Below are 12,170 nucleotides of genomic sequence, written 5' to 3' on the forward strand. Positions count from 1 at the left end.
CACTGTGAAAGGAATAACTTGGCCATTTGTTTGTCTAAAGGGTCTCTAATAAAAATATCTAAAGTGGTTGGTATAAGAAGCACAATTAATATTAACAAGACCACAAGGGAATTTCACCTGCGGAGTCCTTATAAGAGAGACTTTATAGAATGTAAGCAAGCAATGACCTCAATAATACCCTTACAAGACTCACAAGGATAAGAGTCGTCTGTCTTTCACCTACCTTCATTGTAGATGATGGTAACACAGACAAGCACAATTCAGAAAAAGTAATTCTTGGGGTAGGAGGAGGAGGAGTGAAGGTGCACAAAAGGTTAAATCTGCATATATTAACATATGTCAGTATGTATTATACACGTGTTAATATGTAATTTTTTTTAGTTCTTACCAAAATGCACCAATTAAAAGTGTATCTATTATACTACCTGCAAGTATAGTGAAAATACTAGCCAGCAACTAAGATTCCTACAACTGGTAAGTATAATCATAACTGAGTCTGCTTCCTGACCATGCCTCTCTTAAAACCATGGTCAATCTAAAAACATTACTAGTTCCAATGTGTATGCCTCTGCCTCTTATTTCCCCAGAGCTCACGGTTTTCCCTACAAGCAGATAGTCTGTGATTAAATACTTGGGCTCAGGAACCAAGTGGCTTGGGTTTCAATCCTTACTTCCTTCATGACTTTGAGTGGGATATTTGACCTTTTTATGCTCTCGTTTTTTGTAAAATGGAGGTTCCTAATAGTCTCTACTTCATAAGGTTATTGCAAAGATTAAATATTAATAGATGTAAAACCCATGAACAGTAACTGGTACACAATAAGCAGTCACAATAAATATTGCCATTGTTGTTGTTGCTATCATTATTCCATGAAACTGAGTCTTAGATTTTGTGTACTGCCTTCTCACTAAACAAGAGCCATTGATTAGGAAGATCATGGGTCTCTGGGGGCTTTCCTCCAGCAAGAGCTTGATAACACAATCAGTAATCTCTAGTTATTCTATGATTTGCCTCCCAATTAGATCGGAAGTTCTATAGCATCATAGATATCACATAGTCCAACCTTCTCATTTTACATTTGCTGGAGAAAACAGACTGTCAGTACAACTAAGTAACGTCTCCAAGGTTAAACAGCCAGTGACTGGCAAACCAGATCAAGAAATAAAACCAGCTGGGCACAATGGCTCCTGCCTGTAATCTTATGTACATTGGGAAGTCGATGCGGGAGCATGGCCTGAAGCCAGGAGTTCAAGACCAGCCTGGGCAACATAATAAGAGTCCATCCCTACAAAAAAAAGTACTGAAATTAGCTGGATGCAGTGGCATGCACCTGTAGTCCAAGCTACTTGGGAGGCTGTGGTGGGAGGATCACTTGAGCCAAGGAGTTGGAGGCTGCAGTGAGCTCTGATGGTGCCACTGCACTCCAGCCTAGATGACAGAATGAGACCTTCTCTCTATAAAAAATTAAAATTAAAAATTGAAATTAAAAAAAAGAAGTAAAATCACTTGACTTGCAGTCTAGTCCTTTTGGCATTAGAGCATCTGTCTTCCCACCAAACCCATGACACACAGCAGCCTCTTTTACTTTCTTATCTATTTCTTAGTATAATGATGATTCTCAAATGTTCCTCGCCTGCCCAGACCCTTCTCCAGTGCCACCCAGCCATCCACCTACCTAACATTGTCACCTGGTCATCTCACAGGCATTTCAAATTCTACTTGTTCTGATGAAACTCATCTTATTCTCTAATACAGAAACTCCCCTGCATTTTCTCTCCCTACTGTCCACACAATAATACATGCAGAAAAATCAGATTTGTGCCTGATTCCTCCCTCTCTCTTATCCTGTACACCCAGACTCTGCAAGTGTTGCTTACAATGCCTACAAATTATTTCCCAAATGTGTCCTTTCCTAATAATCCCGAAATCACTGACTTAATTAGGTTTAAACTTTTCTGCAGCCATTCGACTTGTTCCTCTTAAGAAATTAGAAGCTCTCAAGAAAAGCAGAAAGCAAATAGTACTTACTGAGCCCTTATTGCATGACCAGACACTGTGCTAGGAATTTATATGTGCTGTGATCACGACTCACATGGTATCCTAATTTTACAGATGAGGAAACTGAAGCTCATTCAAACTGTTTATAAATGCTGGAATGACGTTTGAAAACCAACAAGAGCTATTGTAACAGCCTAAAACTATTGTTATCAGAGCCTATTACAACTCTAAGCCCAAGGGAAAGAGGAGGGAGTAGTTACCAGTACCCAAAAGAGAAAGAAAAGGCCTTCCATCAGGAGCTGTGGCATTTAGTAGAGGCATGTAGCCAACCACAACGAATAGGTAAAGAGAGAACTGGAAGAATAACTACCTTGATTCCCTCTCCTTCCATCAGCCAAATCCACCTGGAACCTGAATAGCAAGACAGCTCATCAGTGAAATCCATGAGTCAGCCTCTGCAGTCCCAGAACAGGGCATCGAAGAGAGAAGGGTAGATCTAGAGAGGCAAACAGAAGAAATTCAGCAGCACATACAACTCGTAAACGATGGAGCCAGGATTTAAACTTAAACCTCGGTAGTTCTGCATTCCTTCCTATAAGTCTATGAATTTACAATATTGTGAGGTTTCTATGGGCAGAGAATATTTCTGTCATATAGGAAGCATTCAGTAATTATTTACTGAACTGAACTGAAACCAGACAGAATCTAATTTCATGGCCCAAGTGAGCAGGGCCTCTCCTTGGAAGCTTTGTAAACTGAGTTATATATGTTTAAGTGTTTACTTATCTCCCTTTCTTAAATCACTCTACCTTACACTGGAGCAAACCTTTCTATAAAGGGCCAGATAGTAAATATGTTCAACTTTGCAGGCTATATAGTCTCTTGTCACTACTACACCACCCTGCCGTCACAGAGTGAAGGCAACTGTTGACAATACGTAAAAAAATAGGCATGGCTGTGTACCAATAAAACTTTACTTATAGAATGTGAAATCTGAATTTCACACAATTTTCATGTGTCACAAATATTCTTCTTTAGAATTTGTTCAACCATTTAAAACTGTAAAAAAAAAAAAAAATTCTTAACTCATAGGTTATGGAGAAACAGGCAGTAGGCCACACTTGGGACGTGGGCCAAAATATGCTAAACTCTGTCTCGGTAAGTCCACCTGAATGCTCCGGAAATCCTCTGGGGCACATCATCACACATGTAAGGCCCTTCCTGACTACCATACCTGTTTAAAAACTCATCTGACCTGTGCCTCATCTCCTCTAAGTCTTGCCAACTAACCACGCTCATCTGAAGAAGCAGTCCAGAGTGAGGGCTCACCTTGTGATTACGAGGTACTCTCCGCTCAGTGAAAACCATTGTGGTAGCTGCCATTTATTGAGCTCTTAAAATGTGCCAGTGACTGCATTAAGCACTTTACATGGATGATCCTGTTTAAACCTCACAACAACTCAAATCAAATTCCAAACAGCAGCAGCATAAATTAAAGCAAGCCAGAGATAATGGTGGGGATATTGGCAAGTGAGAGCATAATGCTCTGTCTGAAAGGAACTTCACTGCCAAAAACCAAAAAAGGCACTGAAGTGAATATAGAGGCATATGACTGAAGGACTGAGATGTTCTTGCTGAGGTCATTCAACCATGAAATAAGGGAATTTCTGCCTAAAAAGGAGGGTATCCTTATTTCCCAGGGTAGATGGACATTCCACTGCCCTTATCAATAAGTGGGAATAGCAGTGGGATTTAGAGGCTTAAAAGTCTCATTCCCAATGTGCCATGTAAAAGTATAATCCTTGCCTTTCCAACACTTCCAAAAAGCATTAGCTCTAGAAAGACAATGAGAGTGGAAAGAGCATAGATTCTGGTAATCCTACAATCCTGACTCTAGGATTGTAGACATGGGGTGATCTCAGATAAATTAGTCTTTGGGTCTCAATATAACATCTAGCTTGCAAGATAATAGTGAAGATTAAATGAAAGCATGTATGAAAATATGAGCAAAATGCCTAACTTGTAGTAGCCATGTAAAGTGGTTCTCAGTACATGGGAGGTAGGAACAATCTCTCTTGGTCTAAGCTTAGATTCTACTGAGCCAAGCTTTCTCCTAAAGAGCAGCTCAGAGAAAGGACTCCAAATACTTCTCCCGCAGACTCGTCCTGTGAATCCAGTCCAGTTCAGGATGCCATACAAGCATCCAAAGCTGGCAGTTCACTTGCTGAGGGAGCTGGTAGAATATGGTGAGTTTCAAAGTCACTTGTACTAACCCGGTTTGGAATTTACTCAGAGTTCATACAGTTTGAAAAGCCTTCATATCCTCGGTTTGTACCTCAGAAAGAAAAACAAATTTCATTTTGAGGTTGACAAACCTCCTTCATCCATCCCAGGTTCAACCACCTGGGACTAGGAACTGATTAGAGCCTTTGGACTAGGAACTGATTGTTGTCAGCTTGTCAAGAGAAATCAAACTCAAAGAGACTATTTCCTCACTGTCCCTGCCAACACCATCAGCCTGCATCACCCCACACACCATCACCTACCTGTTTCCCCCATTTGCTTTTACTGTGTAACAATCATTACAAACATCTCTTCCATACCACATCACCCACTGTAAGTACTTAAGAACAGGGGGGACCATGGCTTATCCTTCTTTGGTGACATCATATCACTTGATGAAACGGTGCAGGTACAAAATTGAGGGACTCAGATGCCCAAGTAAAGAGTTCAAATATCATTCTGAAGAAGACAGAAAGGCCGGTTTTGGAGTAGAAGTAATATAGCATAGTCGATGCAATATTTGGGGGAATTTTCTCTGACAGCACATACATGAAACATTGGAAAGAGGGAAAATAATAGGAGAAAAAAATTAAAATCCAACAGACCCATTAAGAGGTAATTATAATCAGTGAAGCCTGAGACAGTGAGTGTCTAAAATACAATCGTAGCAACAAACAGGGAGAGGAAAGGATGTTTTTAAAACACATTCTGAAGATGGTGAACTACAGTATCCTCCAGGGTAGGAACCACAGCTGAGTTATCTTTGTGACTCCATTTTCTCAGGACTGATATGCAGCCAACATCTGCCAATGCAGTTCTATCAGCTGTTAAAACACTGAAACGCTTCCATATTTGTGAATATTGAAAGCACCCCTTTCCTGAAACCATGACCCACCCAAACCCATGCCTGCCCCACCACCTTAGCCCTCCTGGAACTCCCTGAAACAATGCCTCTTCTAAATCCAAGAACTGAAGAGTTTACACCTGGCACAAGGGAAGGCTTTGAGGATTTTGCTCCTATGCTAAAGCTGATATAATTTCTGATTGGACAGTCTCCTTGCTGACTGTTACATAAAATCATGTCTTTTTGTTTAGCCCAGCTCCTGGTATATATTAAGTGATGAAGGAAAGAAGGAAGTGATGGGAGAAGGGAAGAAGGAAGGAAGGGAAAGAGAGAAGGAAAAAGAAAGGAAGAGGAGGAGGAAGGGAGGGTGGGAGAGAAGGAGGAAGGGACGGTGGGAGAAGAGGAGAAAGGAAGAAAGGAACAGATTTTGATGACTGGTTGGACATGGGAACAAATGAGCAAAGAAGTCCTATATACAACTATTGTCATACAGACTTATGAGGCTGTGCGGTTATTCCTTTCCTTCAGAAAAAGGGAAGTAGAAGGAATAGCTAGTATGGGACAAAGATTGGTATGTTCTCTTAAAAATAAACTGCATTTGAGCAAAAGCTCATATGGGAGAAATAAAATTCAGGAAGGATTGGTTGGAAGCTGTGCAGTCCATTCATTCCTCTCTATACTCTAAAATCTACCTCTTGGATAGCCCAAGCCAGAGGAGAGCTGTGAATCTTATGGACATCCTTCAAGAAACTCCTTTAGGCTCTTGAGGTCCAGTGATTGTTCTATTTCTGAGAAACTGGATGACTTTTATTATACGGACAATGAACTGTGTAACTAATCTTTGTTAGTCTTGTAAAGCCAAATCTGTGGTTCTCCTGCAGCATGTGTACCTCTGGGGAATCCACTCTATGGCCCTATTCTTGTTTTTCTTATTTTTCCCCACCCATCTCTAATTTGTGTTATCTTGTCATATGACATGTAAGCTCACTTAAACTGCTTTTGAACAAAGAGGGGACTAACGTAACTCATACTGAATTTGAACTAAAGATGGGATATTCCAATGAAAATATCCAGTTGATCCAAATGTCCAAAATCAGTACTTCATTGGGTTTCAGTGTGTGGAAGGCACTGTGAGAGCTGCATAGACGCGGAAGACATGACCTCACAGAGCTCAGTCTTTGGAGACAATGAAAATAAGCATACATCAGAAAAGACGGCACAATCTGTCAAGTAGGACTTGATTAACTGCAGAATGAATATCACTTGTGAGTACTTGAATGAGAGGATGAAATCCATGTTAGTCATCCCTTGTGTCCTATGTGCTGAAAATGTCCCTTGGTGCTGCTATACAGTACAAGGATGGGGCTTCTGAGCCTTGGAATTTCATTTTATTTGGTATGTGAGCACCACTATGGTAGGATTTTCTCCAAACCTGCAGATACACATCACCCTTGTTATTTTGGGTGCTTTGCTTTGTTTTGTGGGGATACCCTCACTGATTTGATGACCTGGCTACTCACTCTCAAAGCACGGGCAAAAGAATGGAAAGGCAAAGGAAACCCAAAGAGTGAGCCCAGAGAAAAGATAGAAATGAATTTATTAACAAAACATACCAACTATCTAAAGCAGTCATATGCCATCAACACAAATTAATTATCAAAAGGTGATTGGAAATCTATGGTGAAAGAGGCAAAGAAAAACTATATTTGCCTCTGAATAGCCATTACCTCTTTCATCCTCATTGCCTTTTCCGTAAAAACAGAAAAGGCAAATCCTTGCCACATTCTCCCTGAAACCAGAGGTACTGAGTGTCTTCCAGGTAGGCAGCATCATGTCAGCATTCCAGATGACAGAAGGATAAGTCATGGCCCCAGCCCCATGGGGCTGTGTGGGTCCCATGAAAAAATTCTCTAAAAGCTCTTGGAAAATGTACCAAATGCTACATACACATGCCCAGGAATTTATTTTTAGGGTGGAAACAAACAGGTCCTTTAAGATGCCTTCAGCAAGCTGAGGCAATTCCAAATCAAGAAAGGAAGATAATTCTGGAGCCACATGCCTTTTCTAAAAGTTCAGAGCTGGAAACCATTCCAGAAGCCCTATGCAAAGGTCTAGCACCCCATGAGTAGACAGAGAGATACCATTCATCTAGAGGAAATAAAAGGTCACTTAGACAAGTTTGCCAGAACAAAAGTTTAAATTCCAAGATTGGCTTTCTCTAAGCAAAAATGTGCCAATGTCTCCAGTCTCATTCTATGTTCATAGATACTTGTTTCCCACACCTGGAGAACCCCTCTCTCTTGGATCTACCTCCTCACCCGACCCTAAAGAATGCCAAGAAGTGACATGCTCAAAAACAGTCTCTGAGAACCTACAAAGTCCCCAGCACTGTGCTTGGCACTGTGAATACAGAACTGAAACAAGGTCTTGATTTTCCAAAACCAGAGATTCTAGTGAGGCAACAAGCCAGCAAACTAGCAATCCCAAAACAGAAGGTGATTGCTCTGAGATGGTAAGCAACAGTGGCGACAAAGTATTGAGGGGCATAGCCAACCTAAGAGCAAGGAATGGCAGCCCCAGCCATGGCAGCTCAGGAGCCAGCCTGATGATGTGACATTTGTCTCTTGGCTGTGAAGGGCTGCAGCAGCTTCAAAAGCCATGTTGACCACACAGAGGCCTGGAAACTGAAAGGAAGCTCTGAGAATTCCCTGTAAAATATGCAAAAGATGGCAGCTCCAGCTGAGCAGATGCTCAAGAGAAGCCTCAACTGTGTCATCAACAGCAATATTGTCTTTTACCAAGTCCAAGAAGCCTCTCCTCTGCCTGTAGCCCCACACGTTTATGAGGGTTTTTCTCTACCTACCCCAGTGCTCCCCTGAATCATCTCCCCCATGGAGCACCCCAATGGGTGTTTCCCTCCCTTTAAAGCTCAAAAAGGAAAAATAAAAGGTAAGATGCAAAAAGATTGACATTTTCAAAGTAAGGTTTTTTTAAAATCTGACTTTTCTGAAGCCCCTTGGTGCCTCCCTCTGGTTCATCATGAATGACCAGGACAGACAGATTCCAGCCACTTTGGGATCCTGGCCATAACCAGAAAGGACACAGGGAGTGACAGATAAGTGGGAGACTAAAGAAAAAGATGTGGAATTTTCAGGCTGAACTGAGAGCCTGAAATTCCTTAAAGGGTGAAATATAAATACTCACTGTCAAAGGCCATATATGTAAATTCAGCAATTTGTTGAGAAATAGAACTAGTTGTAAACTTAATATTAATAGGAGCTAGGGATAAAATAAGACATAATTCTTGCTTTCACAGAGGTGACAGGTGAGTTAATAAATAAACCATGACCCTAAAGAGTAAGTATGAATAACAGACATACAAGATACCGAGGGAAGGGAGAGTAATTAAATGGGACAGGGACAAAGGAGAAAGAAGTAGGAGAGCAGATCATGGCAGACTTCCTAGAGCAGTTGACTTTTGAGTTGACTAATTAATGCTAAAATACGAATGGGCTGTATACAAACATTTATAGCAGCATTATTCATACTAGCCAAAAAATAAAAACAATCGCAATGTCTATCAGCTGATGAATGGATAAACAAAATGTGATATATCCATATAGTTAATATTATTCAGCCATTAAAAAAATGAAGTATTGATACATGCTACGACATAGGCAAACCCTGAAAACATTACACTAAGTAAAAGAAGCCAGAAACAAAAGACCATATAAATGATTCCATTTATATGAAATTTCTAGAATAGGCAGATGCATAGAGACAGAAAGTAAATTAGTAGTTGCCTAGGGCTGGCGTTTTGGGAGAAATGGGTATGGGTTTTCTTTTGAGAGTAATGAAAATGTTCTAAAATCGATTATGATGATAGATGCACAACTCTGTGAATATTCTAAAAGCCATTGAACTATGCACTTTAAATGGGTGAATTGTACGTGAATTACATCTCAATAAACCTGTTTTTTAAAAGTGCAAGTTGCCTCTTATGCCTTAATTATTAGGTGATAACTGCTCATCTGCAGGGACTTTGAAAACTTTACCTCAATGGTCTGAGAAATGCAGGTACTTCCAACAGACAGAAAGAGTAAAGGAGACATTCTGGTCACAAGGTCTCCTGCTTTGCCCATGCCAGGAGCACACTGGCACTTCCCTGTGGCTGAGCAGGCTACCTCTCTCCTCACCATCGTCAGTCAGTTCCTATGACAATTTGTATTAGCCCTATTTGGAGGTCCTCGGAGACATCCCTTTGTGCGCTAGTCATGTGGAACAGCAGGCTAGAAATACTAAAATGCTCATTACTGCATGGAAAAATTATCTCAGACTAATTCTTAAATGAATGTTTGATTCAATATGAGTCTGATATAATCTCTCCTCTTTCTGACAATGATTCCAGTATGCTACCATCTGCAGAATTCCACTTTCTCTCTGAAAGTAAGTTCCTGCCTGGATAATACAGTCAGTGGAAACGCAAAAAGAGAGCCATATGTCACAATAAATGCACATTGCATTCCATGCTCGCTCTCTCGTCCCACTATTATTTTTCATGCCAGTCACTAGTTATGAACGCTTGTTGCTTTAAATGACTTCCTCCAAACATAAGCTGGATTCAAATTCAATTAGAAGTGGAAAGGAAAAACACAGCAAGCAGCTTTCTCCTTATGTCCAGCTCAGTAGGAACTCAGATTCTGAATATGGCCCAGGAGATCTTTAGCCGTCTTTCCTCACATACGATTTCCTTTTCTTATAATTTAAAACGACTAGGATGAATGAACAGACACCTGAACAATTCTATGGGTTAAGCAGGACCCCAGGAGTCAGATCTGCAGGTTGAATTCTCCAAGTTCATACAACAGACACTCCAGTTAATTTTCTCATATGACCCGCATTCCTTCCCAGACTATCTTTCCTGCAGTCTTTTTTAAGCAAACAAGAGCCCATGTGAACCCGCCCTCTGACACACCGGATTGAAGTGGAAGGAGCACCTGGGAATATCAATGTCTCTCTCCCGAAAATGTGGAATTGGAACAAAGAGACTATATATAGTGAGTTGAATTTGGATGTGGGAGCTTAAAGGTCGTGTTTGGAGGAGGGTAGAGGGAAGAGCTGGGCCAGCCATTTCTTAACGTGTATAAGAAGCAACAAAGAAACCCATCTGGGGTGGAGAAGAGAACAAAGCCAAGAGAAGAAAGAGGTTGAGAAAAAAAAAAAATGTAGTGATCACCCGAACTCTAGATTTCTCACCCTCAGCATTATCAACACTTGGGGCTGGATCATTTTTTGTTAAGGGAACTGTCCTGTGCACTGTAGGAGGTTTAGCAGCGCCTGTGGCCTCTGCCCACCAGAAGTCTGTAGCACACATCTCCCACCCCAGGGTAACAAACAAAACTATCTCTATACATTGCCAAATGTCCCCTAGAGAGTAAAGTCGCCTCAACTTAAGAACGAACCACTGCCCTGACTAAACATTTGTTTATTTATCCCTCAATAGGCATTATGCAAGGCAAAACCCAAGTCATCCTCAACTCCCATCGTTCATATCCTGCATCCAATCCATAATTTAAATCAGCCACCTCTGCCTTTGAAATATACCCAGAATCCAATCATTTCTCATGACATTCATTTTGACAACTCTGGTCCAAGCCACCCTCATCTCTCCCTGAATTATCCCCAAAGCCTCCCACCCCGCCACCCTCACTCTACCCCACCCCCTTCAGAACATTTTCATACAGCAGCCAAAGAGAACCTTTTAAAATGAAAGTCTCCTCATGTCACTCTCCTACTTCAAACCCACCAAGGTCTTCTATCACCATAAGGACCAGTCAGAGTCTTTATATTGGTCTATAAGACCCTTGAAGATTTTGCCCCCACTTCTCCTGCTAATTCACTTCTTACTGCTATCCCCCCTACTCATTCCACTCCAGTTCCATTGACCTCCTTGCTGTTCCTCAAATATGTTAAGCACATTCCTGTCTTCAGGCCATTGCAAAGGCTGTTCCCTCTACCAAGAATGCCTTTCCCCCAGATATTTGGCTTGCTTCCTCATGTCATTCAGATCTCTACCCAAATGTTTCCACATCAGAGGGGCTTCTGTGATTACCCTATTTGAGATAGCAACTCCCATTGCCTCTCTTCCCTACTACCCCTACCCTGCTTTACCCCATTTATTCATTGTGTTTGTTTATTATCCATCTCTCCATCTAGAATATAAACTCACAAGAGCATGACTTTGCCTTGTTTACTGCTGTATCCACCAGCCTCTGATCTGAACAGTGATGGCACTGTTGAATGATGTGCAGACTACTGTGAGTGCAAAGATGATCACTCTATCACTTTATCAGAGCAAAACTGGAAACAATCCAATTCTCTAACAATGAGGCAATGGTTACATAAACTATGACTCGTATGTGCAGTGATTTAAAAACTTATGTATTCAATGTTTCCCGGTTTAAATTGAAATCTTGCCAGTAAACCCTAACATACCTTCCACCAACTCCACAAAATACTTGTGGAACCCAGACAGAAATGAAAACTGATGTAACTGAAAACTAGGGCTGTATATCAACCTGTTCCCAGAATCTGGGAGGAATTTTCATTAATAACAGAGAAAATAAAACCAGACTGTCTTGTAACTTCCAGAAACATAATGAGTCTGTACACTTGAAAGTAGGTAGATGTACTTGTCAGTACTCCCTACTTCCAGCTCCCTGAATTAATCCATTAGTATTTACTGTGCAAATATCAAATATTGAAAGCTGTCCAAAATGCTTTAAGGTTATAAAGATGTCTCAGACCTTAATAATAATCACCAGAGCAGTAACTATTATGCCACCCTACAGTTGAACGCTCTGCACTGCTGAAGTACACACACTTCAACAGGGACTATCTCGCGTGATCTTCACGGTTGCACTGAGACAGGCAGAGGAAGGTTTGTTTTCCTGTTTGACCGCTTTACAAGAAAAATTTATCAGGCTGGGATAAAAACAGCGTGTTCAACTGAAAAGATTTTCCCAGCTGCTGGAGTATGTACTG

This window comes from Theropithecus gelada, chromosome 9, assembly GCF_003255815.1.
Source record: "Theropithecus gelada isolate Dixy chromosome 9, Tgel_1.0, whole genome shotgun sequence".
Taxonomy (NCBI): domain Eukaryota; kingdom Metazoa; phylum Chordata; class Mammalia; order Primates; family Cercopithecidae; genus Theropithecus; species Theropithecus gelada.